This window comes from Astyanax mexicanus, chromosome 2, assembly GCF_023375975.1.
Source record: "Astyanax mexicanus isolate ESR-SI-001 chromosome 2, AstMex3_surface, whole genome shotgun sequence".
NCBI lineage: Eukaryota > Metazoa > Chordata > Actinopteri > Characiformes > Acestrorhamphidae > Astyanax > Astyanax mexicanus.
In genome coordinates this window covers 7,316,015-7,329,315 of record NC_064409.1, presented here as the reverse complement: position 1 = coordinate 7,329,315, position 13,301 = coordinate 7,316,015, and the positions used below count along the sequence as shown (strand labels likewise).

The 13,301-nt window shown below is 37.9% G+C and overlaps 1 protein-coding gene across 7 annotated transcripts in view; it reads right to left on the bottom strand.

Annotated features, from left to right (window-relative positions):
- Nucleotides 1–13,301, bottom strand: part of flncb (filamin C, gamma b (actin binding protein 280)) — a 112,675-nt gene that overhangs the window by 76,532 nt on the left and 22,842 nt on the right. The gene's annotated exons all lie outside the window — the stretch shown is intronic.

Sequence of the window (13,301 nt, the reverse complement as noted above, 5' to 3'; positions counted from 1 at the left end):
AAATATGAAGTAAATATTGAAACAGCATTTTTAAGTAAAGTAGGCGAGTTCTTGTGAGCTAGTTTGTGAGCTAGAACAAAGATTGTTTCCAGATTTTTCCTGAACGCTTCCAGCCACAGCATGGTTTTATTTAATTCTATCACCAGCTCATCTAATTAAACATTATTAGGTACTAATTTCCAAACCAGGTTTTTTGATAATAACCTTTAATAATAATAGACGTGCATGAGGAGAGTTTTGGATATGTTTAATGAACACTAGCTGTTACTGTACATTCCATTACAAACTTATTATAAACTTCATATTATGGTACTGTACTGTTTATAATAATGCATTTTCCCACAGATACCAGTACTGCCAGACTTATATGCTGGACTGGATTCATCACCTGGGTGGTTCACCTGCACAAACACTCCCACCCGAAAACAGCTGAGGCTTCATTCCTCCACCAGAACCAAACGGCCCCTTCAAACAACAGCACGGCACAGGGCACTGCTCTAATGAGACACATCCCGCTCAGCTCCTCCTGAGATAACTGCGACATCTGTGTTTTTCTTCCCCTGATTCCTCACTGCCAGTGTGTATGTCCAGTACAGTGTGTGTGTGTGTGTGTGTGTGTGTGTGTGTGTGTGTGTACAGTACAGTGTGTGTGCGAGTGAGTTTCTGTAGGTCATCATCATCATATGATAATCTGTTCTGAGACTTTTACTGCTTGCTTTGCCTGTATTTTGCCTGCTGTGTTAAAATGTTTTGCAGGGCTTGATGTTCTTAACATCTGGATCCATCAGTGCGGGAACAGTGCTGTAGGTTATTGCTGGCATGTGTGCAACTTCTCCGTTGTGCAATGTTTCACCCATATTCCTGCACTCACCCCAATGCTGATTTCTACATTTACCAAGGCCCAATCCCATTTCACTCCTTGGCCCTACCCCTTATCCCTACCCCTCTGTTTTGCACGTGCACGCCAAGGGGTAGGAGTGTCCTGACTCTTGTTAGGTTGGAAAGGTAGGGGGAAGGGATGACTGAGATTTTTCAGAGGCATACTTAAAAAAAAAGGCAACACAAAGTGACACTTAGCCCTATTTTACCAGAGTTTAATGTGTAATTTTAATGTTTTATGGTCAAAATCTTCATAAAAAGCATACGAAAGAGCACTAGTAGTTTGTCTCAGTAGCTAGCTAGAGCTAGCTAACTTTCCCGTTCCTTAAATGTTGCAACAGACGGCAGATGCTGCAGCATTTAAGGCGGAGCAGAAAAATAAAATTAAATTAAAGCTAATTAAAGCTAATTTCAGCTCCCCATTACAGAGGAATTAAGGAATGGACAATAATAATACATTTTTACACCAACTTCCCCCTTTCTGAAGACAAAAAATAAAGCCCTAATGTTAACTAGTTACCCAGCAACTAGATGACTGAACTTTAGCGCTCCTGATGACATACTTGAAGTGTTGCTTGAAGTGTTGTCCCAATTTTTAGAGGGAGGATTTCACCTCTTCTCTATCTAAACTCTGTTTCAAGGGGAAAAGGTTACCCTTGAAAAGAAGGGGTAGGGGTAAGTGATGAGGCTAGTGCTGTTGCTAACTGCGCTGCTGCTAACCACTCTGCTGCTAACCACTCTGCTGCTAACTGTGCTGCTGCTAACCACTCTGCTGCTAACTGGGCTGCTGCTAACCGCTCTGCTGCTAACCACTCTGCTGCTAACTGGGCTGCTGCTAACCGCTCTGCTGCTAACCACTCTGCTGCTAACCACTCTGCTGCTAACCACTCTGCTGCTAATTGGGCTGCTGCTAACCGCTCTGCTGCTAACCACTCTGCTGCTAACCACTCTGCTGCTAACCGCACATTATAGTGCAAAAAATATGGTAAATGTATTCTATTATGCAACAGAAATGGTCTGCAGACAGTCTTCTTTATGCTCTGTGTATGTCAGTTTATGTTACCAGAGAGATGTATGTTTAATTCTATATTGTATAAAACAAATGTGATTAATTTGAGAAAAATGCAAGACTAGGATTCAACACCATGTATTTACAAACTGTCTATTTTTTGAGTGAGACCTACAAGCAGTACAGAGCTAGAACAGTAGTGTTAGCTGAGGTAGCTAGCTAGCTAGCTAGCTAACTTAGCAATTGTTTCACACAATTTCACACATATGACTCGAGCACCACTGAAATAAAGTATATAAAGCAATAATGTATAATTAGTATAGCGCTACTGAGGTAAAATTATGTTTAGAATTGCTCTACTTAGGTATATTTATTATTATAAGAGAACTACTGACACACATGCATGACTAAAACTGCACTGCTTATGTATAAGCAAATTTATGATGCAAAACAGCATTATGTCTAAAATATAAAGTTGAGGTGTAGTACAAAAATATAAAAAAACAATTGCTCTTCTGTTTTATCTCACACATCACAGTAATACACACTGAATGTGTGCTTATACAGTATTACAAAATATATCATCTGAAACTAATCCCACACTGTAACTGTTGGTATTGGGAGAAAAACTGAGCTATGGTCTACAGTTTCTCATTAAGTTTGTCAAAGGCTCGCCACAGTAACTGTGAAAGAAAGGATGGTTTCGTTCATGGTTTCTTTTTTAAATAATGTACATTTACATTACACACACAAAACCACATACATAAACTAAACACGTGTACGTTTGCACTGGACTAGATGTGGCAGAAATGTGGTGAACACGCTGAGTAGTGGTGACCCGCTGGCGTGCCACGCTGTCCTGCGCTGCGGTTAGCCCGTCAGTGCAAAACTCTGGACTCCAGAGAGGAACATGAATCAAGATGGACACTACTGAACCTCAGAGCAGAGCCCAAGGGCTGATGTCATTTAACCCTGGTTCTGTGGAATGAGGTCAGTTTAAATAAAACACTCTCACACACTCACACACACACACACACACGGACAGGAATCTAAACCAGACTTCACTTGAGCCCCCAGTGGAGATGTCTAAACTGAACACTGCGGCGTGCTCTCCAAGAGCAAATTCAACGTGCTCAGATCACTCCACTCTAATATTACAGCCAAACCAGACAAAGCATCTTTCTGTTTCTTTCTCTCTCTCTCTCTCTCCTTTTCCTTTTTTACCCTCTCTCTCTTTTTCTTGATAATATTTCCATTATTTCACAATTTGATCTACTGATGCTTGTTAAATCTTTTATGTATCTGGCGTATGTAGTACGTACTTAAATAGCTTCTTAGCCCAGTCTCTTTCTTATGGTGAAATCATGAAAGCTGACCTTAACTGAGGCCTGCTGTTCTTTGGATGTTGTTGTGTGATCTTTTGTGATCTTTTGGATGAGTCGCCGCTGCACTCTTGGAGTAATTTTTGTCATCTGGTCACTCCTGGGAAGGTTCACCACTGTTCCATGTTTTCGCCATTTGTGACAAACAGCTCTTACTGTTGTTCGCTGTTGTCCCAAAACTGTAGAAATAGCTTTATAACCTTTTCTAGACTGATGGAACACAATTACTTTTTATCTTTTCTGCACAATGCACAATCGATAATTATTAATAACATTTTCATTATTTCACAATTTGATCTCTTGATGCTTGTTAAATATTTAATGTATCTAGCGAATGCACTGTGTACTTATTCCCCATCTGTACCCCGAAGAAATGGCTTCTTGTCAGAATATCAGATGACTAAGACAAAAAGAGAACTGGCCTTGCTTGACCCACAAATGCCTTCTTTCACGGCTGCTGTTATGAGGTCCAAGGGCGACACAAAACACTGGCAAAAATCCCATTTATCCTAACGCATTTAGACTGGAACTAAAATTAATTTTGTAAAATATCCAGTATAAAATGCAGCGCTATTGATGGCCAGATGCCAGATGGATGTAAAATCTACTTTCGAAGTTTCGAAATGCAGTATTTGATGTTCTTTGATCTACAGTGTCACGTGTCTACCAGGAATCTCTGTTAATGTCTTAGAAGGCATTACTACCCATGGTTGACAGTGTAGTAGCTAGTAATGATTGTGACAGGCAGAGTCCAGCTAGAATTGACAGATACACACCATTCACATTTAATGCAGTGCACAGTTCTTCAGCTATCATGGGGCATGCCAAAAGTCTTTAGACATAAAATAAGTTCCATGGCTCCAACTCCTTTATAAAAGACCAGACTGCATTACACCAGCACACACACACACAGAACACAAGACATATCCAAGGCATGTTCTACATAAAGGAACAGGATGAATCTGCTGCTCTCGCTTAGGACTACACAGAAACGTCTCATCCAGCTTCTCATCCAGAGTGAGATAAAGAGGGTCTTTGTTTGCAGGGCTGAGAGTGATTATAGTTACATCAGTGCAGTTCAGGACGAAGCCCAGGCTACAGTACAATTATATCCACAGCACAATACAGCCTTCCATCTGAGCCATACAGCCATACATACATCAGCGTGCTTTATAGTAGGGCTGCACGATATTGGAAAAGATTTACATTGCAAATGTTCTTTTTTCAACAATATATATATATCGTAATATTAAACAATGCAGGGCTCATAATGTCACCAGACCCCCCCATCTGCACGCTGTCTCGCATTCTGACTAATCAAGAGCTGAGTCAGCGCTGAGCACTCAAAACCTGAGGAAAACAGCAAAACAAAAATAATCGGCCCTTTAATCAGACATTTAAATGGCTTTATAAAAGGTGTTTTTATGGTATTAAAAGCGTGAATTCAGATGTAACTGGAAATATCTGCGCAAAACTGTGCTGGACTGAGGTGCACAGCTTTCAACACATGCATTTACAAGCACCTGCCCAACCATGCAGTTACCTTGTGTTTATTCCTGTGTATAATGCTGGAAAATGCCAGTAGCCTTTATGGTATTCCTTTAGAATTCAAAGCCAGCCACAAGGAGAATGGGCTGCTGAACACACAAAGTGTGGGGTATGGAAATGTGTTAGCATTATTGTAGAGATGCACAGATCATGAAGTTTTACAGCCAGTTCACAGATTCTTCACAGCCATGCTGGCTGATGGTCCGGGTTTTCTGTGCAGAGTTTTATTAGCCCTTTTGTTTTATAATCCAAGACTCATGCTGTGTGGACAGATTCACCACACGAAGCACAGAGTTCTATACAGGCTGTATTCGTTTTTTTCAGAGGGGTTTAAAGAAGGTCTGTAACAAGTCGAAGGGATGCCCATCCCAGCAGGGGTTTGATTTCATTTTTCTGTGTCAGAAAAGATTAGTTTCTTAAAAAGTAAAACATTTTTTTTAAACAGTGTTTACTTTAGAATGTTTCAGTTTTTGGACATTTTTTGTTTGAAAAACTTTTTGTTTTTCAAAGTTTTTGTTTTAGTAGGTTTTTGTTTTACAAAGTTTTCTTTTAAAATGTTTTTATTTAAGTACATTTTTATTTTAGTATGCTTTTGGTTCAAAAATATTTTGTTTTTACAAAGTTTTCTTTTAAAATGTTTTTATTTAATTACATTTTTATTTTAGTATGTTTTTGGTTCAGAAATATTTTGTTTTATAAAGTTTTCTTTATAAATATTTTAAGTACATTTTAACTTTGGTTTGTTTTTGTTTCAGGAACATTTCTGTTTTAGAAATTATTTATTTTAAAATGTTTTAAGTATGTTTTTATTTTAGTATGTTTTTTGTTTCAGAAACGTTTTTGTTTTAAAAGGTCTTTGTTTAAGCAAATTTAGGTTTGAAAAACTTTTGATTTAGAACGTTTTTGTTTCATAAAGTTGTCTTTTCAAAAAAAGAGATAAATACAGCACAGAGCAGTCGTCCAAAAACTGCAGACTGTTAACTGTTTTGTTATTCTCTAATAAAGCTCAGCACTATTGCAGGTTGGGAGTAATTTGCATTAATAGCATAAAAAAGATGTGCAGAAAGACAAAAAATAAAGGATCAGAAACTGGATTGGGCTTCTTATCCCAAAGAAATGGGTCTTATTTGGCAATACAACCTTTAAAAATTGAATCTGGTGTATGCATCCGGTGAAAAAAAATGGTAAATGTCAGAATATTTGTGAAATCTACACTATAAGTACATTCCTCTACAGCAGCCCCACCACTCTGAAGCAGAGTGTACAGCTCTCTCCCTCTCTATCTCTACCCATCCCTCTCTCTTGAGATTAAGTAGCAGGAGGATGTATGGCTCTGGGCTGCAGCCAGGCAGCTTTAATTCAATAGTGCGGGTTTGTTTCTCGAGTGTGGTTATGAGATGCTCGCTGGGTGACAGTCGTGTGTTGCTGGGAGATCCAAACAAACAATTCTGTTCCTACAGGCCTGCAGGAGCTGAACGGTCACCACGCTCATGGAGGAGGCAGAGACAATGGCCACTGTGTTGAATAACGGTTTGCCTCTTCAAGCATTCAGACATTCAGATATCCCACACAGCACACACACACACACACACACACACACACAGAAGCTCAGATGCATCTTCTCTTCTGGAGAAAATGTGTAATGCTGAAAGCCTTGCTGACCTTTGTGCCACTGCAGTAAATATAGCCATGGTGGAAAGAGAGAGAGAGAGAGAGAAAGAGCAAAAGAGATTTGGACACAGTCAGTAAGTGACAAACGTAGAAAGAGAGAGCGAGAGAAAGAGAGAGAGATGAGGATTTGTTTAAAGAGATACACAAGCAGACAGTTGTGTGAGACAGTGAGAGAGTCATTAATAGTGCAATAAATATTTAGTCATTAATATTGTCAAATATTGTGGTGAAAATTGTGATTTATAGTATTAATTATTGTAATGAATAGTGGTGTGGTGATGTGATCACTTTGTGATTGATGTAATCAATTTTGTGGCTAATATTGTGAGGAAAATGATCATGAATAGTGTAATAAAAAAATGATGAGCACTGTGATACATATTGTGATGGATACTATAATGGATATTTTGATTAATATTGTAATGAACATTAAATGTTGCGATTAATAATGTAATAAATCATTTAATGAATATTGCCATGAATACATAGTGTGGTGATTATTGTCACTGTCCACTGTCCTGTTTTTTTTTGTTTTGTTTTTTATCAATGTTTAGTTTACTACATAAATTGAAAAAAACAAACTGCCTCTTACACTGTGCCAAAATTTCTTAATGAACGAACCATTAGAAATACTGAAAGATTTTAGATATACTTGTTTTTCATTGGACAGTGACGATATACAGTATCAGGATAAATACTGTGATGGTATTGTGATTGCCGTATTTTTCAAACTATAAGGCGCACCGTATTATAAGGCGCACTATCAATCAATGGTCTATTTTCGTACATAAGGCGCACTGGATTATAAGGTGCATTCTAAGCAACAATAGTAAGGAACAAGGGTGTCGCCATATTTCCCTTTTAACTTAGCAGGTGTTGCCGCTGGGGGCGCGTAAGCAAACAAACTATAACTCTTAAAAAAAAAAAAAACATTTTCTTTTAAAGTCAAATGAGCTCTGGATGTTAATCCACACAGATATCTCTCCTGATAACTGTTTATTTGGGTGAGTAAAACACTTCCGTTTATTTACAGTAAGCTTAGATTTTCAGCGCTACACTGAGGAACCCTGAGTGTTCCGGTAAGCCAGGGTGCTCTCAGCTAGCGGTTCTTTCCACATAGCTTGCTGGAGAAACTTTACCGAAACTCCTTTATAATTATAGATAGATAGATAGAAAGATAGAAAGATAGATAGATAGATAGATAGATAGATAGATAGATAGATAGATAGATAGATAGATAGATAGATAGATAGATAGATAGATAGATAGATATTGCATACTTTTGTTTCAGTATTGTAATCAGTAATGCAGTAGAGATTAAATATCAGCATAATTGTGCAGATCTATCAGACACAGCATTTCAGTAAGTGTGTGTTTTTTTTAACAGTAAGTCTCCGCCTCTCTGCAGTGTGTCATCAGCTCTGAACTGTCTGTCACGCTCTGCAACTAACCAGCAACACAGATACCTTACCTAAACAACAAAGCTATCAATTACAAAAACCTCACAATCCTAACACTGCTCTGAAGAAAGACATAAAAGGCAGTTACAGGGACCACACACACACACACACACACACACACACTCACACACACACACACTCACTCACACACACACACACACACACACACACACACACACACACACACACACAATGAAAGGCCAGCATTCCCTGAAGCTTAGAAAGCAGACGCAGTCAACAGAGCACATGACACTCATATCAGAGCTGGGATCTAAAATCAAAACAATAAACAAGAGAGGGGCTGACAGACATTACACAGGACACACACACATACACACACACACACATATACACACACACTGTCAGACAGCAGGCTTATACACAGGATAAGCATGACCTAAACACCATAACCCAAAAACATTAACACACACACTCACACACACACACACTCCAGGGGGCTGGAGACTCGAGGCTGGTTTCTGATGCTGAGGTATGGTTACTTCTTTTGGACACTGACAATTTCTGATGGAGCTTCCTTGATTTTTGTTTTATCCAAACCTTACCTTTAACCCCTTAACATGCCAGCATTTTTTTTTATTTCTGCCTGATATTACACAGCTATATCCTGAGGATTTCTCTTTAAGCATTACATATAAAGATTTCATGTTTGATAAGAAACATTACTGAACATTTTAGATGTAACTGTAATAGAAAATATAAAAAAAATATTTGAGTAAATCCGTAAATCTGTCAAATATAATCATCAATATACAAATCATCACTTTTAACATTTTAAAATCAATATTTTCCTAAATACAAATGATAATTTCATGTCCTCCAAACGTTTCATGACTCTTGATTGTATTATATTTATTGATTTTTTGCCAGATTATCGTCAGTTTAAATGGACAATTCTAGCCAGATGCCACTGGTCATAATCATTACCACCGAATGCACTGTCCACTGTGGGTGATAACATCTTTTATGGATGTAAAACACCCACAAAAATCCTTGTCTTTGCTTAAAATATATTGTTGCAATGAATTGTACATTATTTCCCAAGTCAATCAATTAGTTACAAGTTTTGTGGAACCAAATGAGCATTACATTTCATTTCTTTGACTCAAAACTGAGTGTGAGTGTATTTCACTCATGCTTAATCTAACTAATCTATTTTTGTAGAATGTGTAAAACTAACTTATCTCATGGAGGAAGCAGAGTAAACACCTCAGAATCGACTAACAGGATAAAATGGGCATTTAAGACATTAATGTCTTTTGATAAAGTTGTTTTCGGTTCCCGCCAACCAGTTAAGACCCCCTTTGTCACATGACACCCTCTACGTTGGAAGGGTAAAAACTAACATGTGCTTCCTTTGAGTCACACACAGCTAGCCAACTGCTTCTTCAAACTGCAGCTAATGCAACACCACTGGACAGCTGAACACGCTCAGAGGAGAACACTAACCGCCAATCCTGCTACATCAGCTAACAGATGTCCGCACTAGTGAGCGTGACATTAAGTGGTGTAAAAAGGGTGAACCTCTCCACCCAGAGAGAGAGAGGACTTGTGCTTTTTGGGACCATGGTTGCCATGGATGACTGAGAGTCTGAAAGGACTTTTATATATATATATATATATATATATATATATATATATATATATATATATATATATATATAGATCTGTAAAACTGTATTTCTGTGTAGTCTATCAGACTGCACTTAAAAAAAAACACCCAGTGGTTACTGGGTAATAGCCCAGGTCACTGCACAGTGGCAGAGAGCAGAACTGAAGAAAGAAAGAGAGAGAGAGAGAGAGAGAGAACAGGGGTTCCCCACAAACTCTCTCGAGAGCCGACAGGAGATACGCTTTCTCTTATCTGACTTTATCCAGTGGAAAACATCCTGAATCCACCGACACTCAGACTAATCAGGTCACTCAGAAAGTGTGTGGGAGAAAGTGAGAGTGTGTGTGTGTGTGTATGACTGTGTGTGTGTGTGTGTACACCATCCAAATGGCAAAGTTCACTGTGGATGGAAGGAAAAAGTGACTGCATGACCGTATCTCTCGGACAGAAGAGAATAAGAAAGCGAGAGAGGGAAGCAGAAAAAGATGGGGGAGAAACAGACGACAGCATGGCTGTATGCCACCAAAACTCATTTTTTCCACAGAATTTCCCAAGTACAATGGAAGCGTGTAACAGAGGCAAACACACACATACAGATACAGTAACCATAGCCAAGTATTGTCTGAGTGATGGCCCTGAGAGGCAGCTGTGCACACAGCTCACTACAGCTGTATTTCTGAGAGTTAAGCTCATACAAACGAAACACAGCCTTTCAGTGTCAACACACATAGTACCATCAATAATTACAGCTTATTATTACTGCCTAATCCTTCTCATCTCCTCAACCTTCTCATCTCACTGAATTCTTCTGCACTCTTCTGCAGTTACAGATACGGTTTCGACAGGCCACTGGGCACGTGCACGAACACAGGCCCGTCCAAACTCTATCACAAGCACATAAGGAACAAATAAACAAATAAAAACAAGTTCTGGAACAGGAGTTTTAGACAATGGTTAAACAATGGTTCAAGTGCGTCTTTACATGCAATTGTTTGTTTGTTCTAAAAAAAATAAACAAAATTACCCAGACTCATGTGCACAATGTTACTGTTTCTACTTAAATTTTCAATTTAAAGTACTTAGAGTTCTACGATTTTAAGCTTACTTGTGTCATTAAATGTTAATACCACTGTCACAGTTACAGCTGGGTTTTGTTTAAAAAATGTTCAATATCAGATACATAGATAGATGGATGGATGGATGGATGGACAGATAGGTTGTCTTGACAGAAATTGTCAGAAATAAACATTTTATGTTAAAATGAATTTACCCAATACTTAGTGTCATATTGTCTACAGTAGTGTTTTTTAAGCATTTAAGACCAGGTACCACCCACATTTATGTACATGAATATTGGCAATAATGCAATGTGCAATAATGCTGTTGGATATCCTGATGTCAATGTGAAGCAATAAATTAATGCAACTGAATATATTCTCCAAATTGCAATAGAAATTCAAAAATGCAAAATGACTTGGAATACAATTTAAGGCTAAATTAAAAAGTTGAAAATTGCGGGTAAAACTTTTATTTGTTTTTTAATTCTTACCATTTGGTCTAGTACAGAATTTTACATTTTTTTTGAAAAAATGAAAAAATGTCTCAATTTTCTGATTTTGCATTATACAATCAGGTTTTTATTAGAAGATACAAAAATAAAAAATAAAAAATGAGAGGAAAGTTTTATTTTATTTTGTTGGCAAAAGGCAGATCAAATTCTTCTTCACCAAAATACATAGAAAAAAAATAAAGTTTTATACCCAATTTTTTATGTTCAAATTTAGCCTAAAACTTTTAACTGATAGACATTACACTGACCGAAAACCACTGATCTAAAGTAACTATGGCAGAAATATTGAAATTATTAAACTACTATAAGTATGTACACATTCCTTTCTTTAGATTCCACTATTTTCTAACCCAAAGTGATTTTTTTATACCTGCAGCCCCTCTCTCTCTTTTCCTGTGAGTATGCAGTATGTATGCATGTGTGTGTGTGTGTGTGTGTGTGTGTGTGTGTTGGGGTATTTGTGTGCTAAAGAGCTGGCAGTTCTCCAGCGCTCCCTGCAAGGATCACACACTGCAGTCTGTCCCGCAGAAACCACTCAGCGCCCCACACACTTCAGTTCTCATTAGTCTGACTGTGCTGTATGACTGAGGTCTACACTACACTGACCCAGAGAGCAGAGCTGAGATTACACAGAGGACTGAGTCAGCGCCTCAATCAACCCCGCAGCCAAGAGCCCTGCGCCTCAAAAAGAGAAATAAGCTGAGCGACGGAGAGAGTAACAGGTCAGAACCATCTCAGAACGCTTCATTTATCAACGTCCTCGCGGTGTAAACACTCACAGAGCTGTATAGAAACGCACAGAAGAGTACCACCCGGGTGGCACGAGCTCTGCAGTGCTGATTTGACCAAACATATACAACTCACTGTGAGAGGTGATAAAGGGCAGTTTAGAGGAGCTGTGTGTGAGGCAAAATAGATTTAAATATATAGTATTACATTATATGTTGTGTTATATATTTGAGCACAGGTCAGATTGTTGTGATATGAAAATGTAGTTAGTTGTTGATTTTTATAATTTTACTTTACTTGTATTATATTTTGTATATAATATAAAATATATATTCTTTTATATATTTACTATAATTATATATATGTATATATATTTTTATCAATTATTTACTTTTTAGGTTTCTATTAATTTTATGGGCTTTTTTTTAGATTTTTTCCTTTTTTGTCCTTCATACATATATATTTTATTAATCTATATTAAATGTTGATTTAAAATGAGTATTTCTTTTATTTATAATTTTTTTCTATTTTGTTCCTTATTATTTTTAACTTCTTATTTAATGTTTTTAATCCATTTTATACTGTAAATGCTTGGCAATATTGTAAATAAGGGTCACCCTCAATTTACCCTCAATGTGAAAATAAAGGTTGATTGATTAATTGATTGATTGATTGATTGATTGACTGATATAATAGCATTACACTACACAACCTGGTGGAGACAGTGTAAGAGGGGTAAAGGGATCACTCACACAGTTTACACTGTTTGTGTCTCCAAAGTGCACAAACACAACAGATTACATATCGTCGCTGTCCATTGAAAAACAAGCATCTCCATTCTTTGTTGATTTTTAGTTTACTACATAATTTGAACAGACAAACTGTCTCTTACACTGTGACAACATTTATTGATGAACAGACCAATAGAAATACTTAAAAATGACCTGAAATGAACTCTTTTCATATACGTCTATTGAAAGTATAGAAAGTTTTTTCTCTTTCCTGTAAAGTTGCTGTTTTGGAGATACTTGTTTTTCATTGGACAGCGAAGATATTACTCACTAAAAGGGCTCCAAGTGGTCCAGCGGACTAAGACACTGCCACTATGATCGGGAGATCGCTGGTTCGAATCCTGGTTATGCAGCTTGCCATAGCGGAAGGAGCCCTGAGAGAGCACAATTGGCCTTGCTCTCCCTTCATCTTCCCCACATCACTCCAAAGGGTGATGTCGGTCAGAACAAGGCGTCTGTGAGCTGATGTTTCAGAACCGAGTCGCTGTGCTTTCCTCCTAATGCGCTGTGATGCTACTCGGCAATGTTTAATAAGAGGTGAAGTCTGACTTCACATGTATCGGAGGAGGCATGTGCTAGACTTCCCCCTCCTTGTGTTGTGGTATCACTAGTGATGGGGGATATACAGCTAA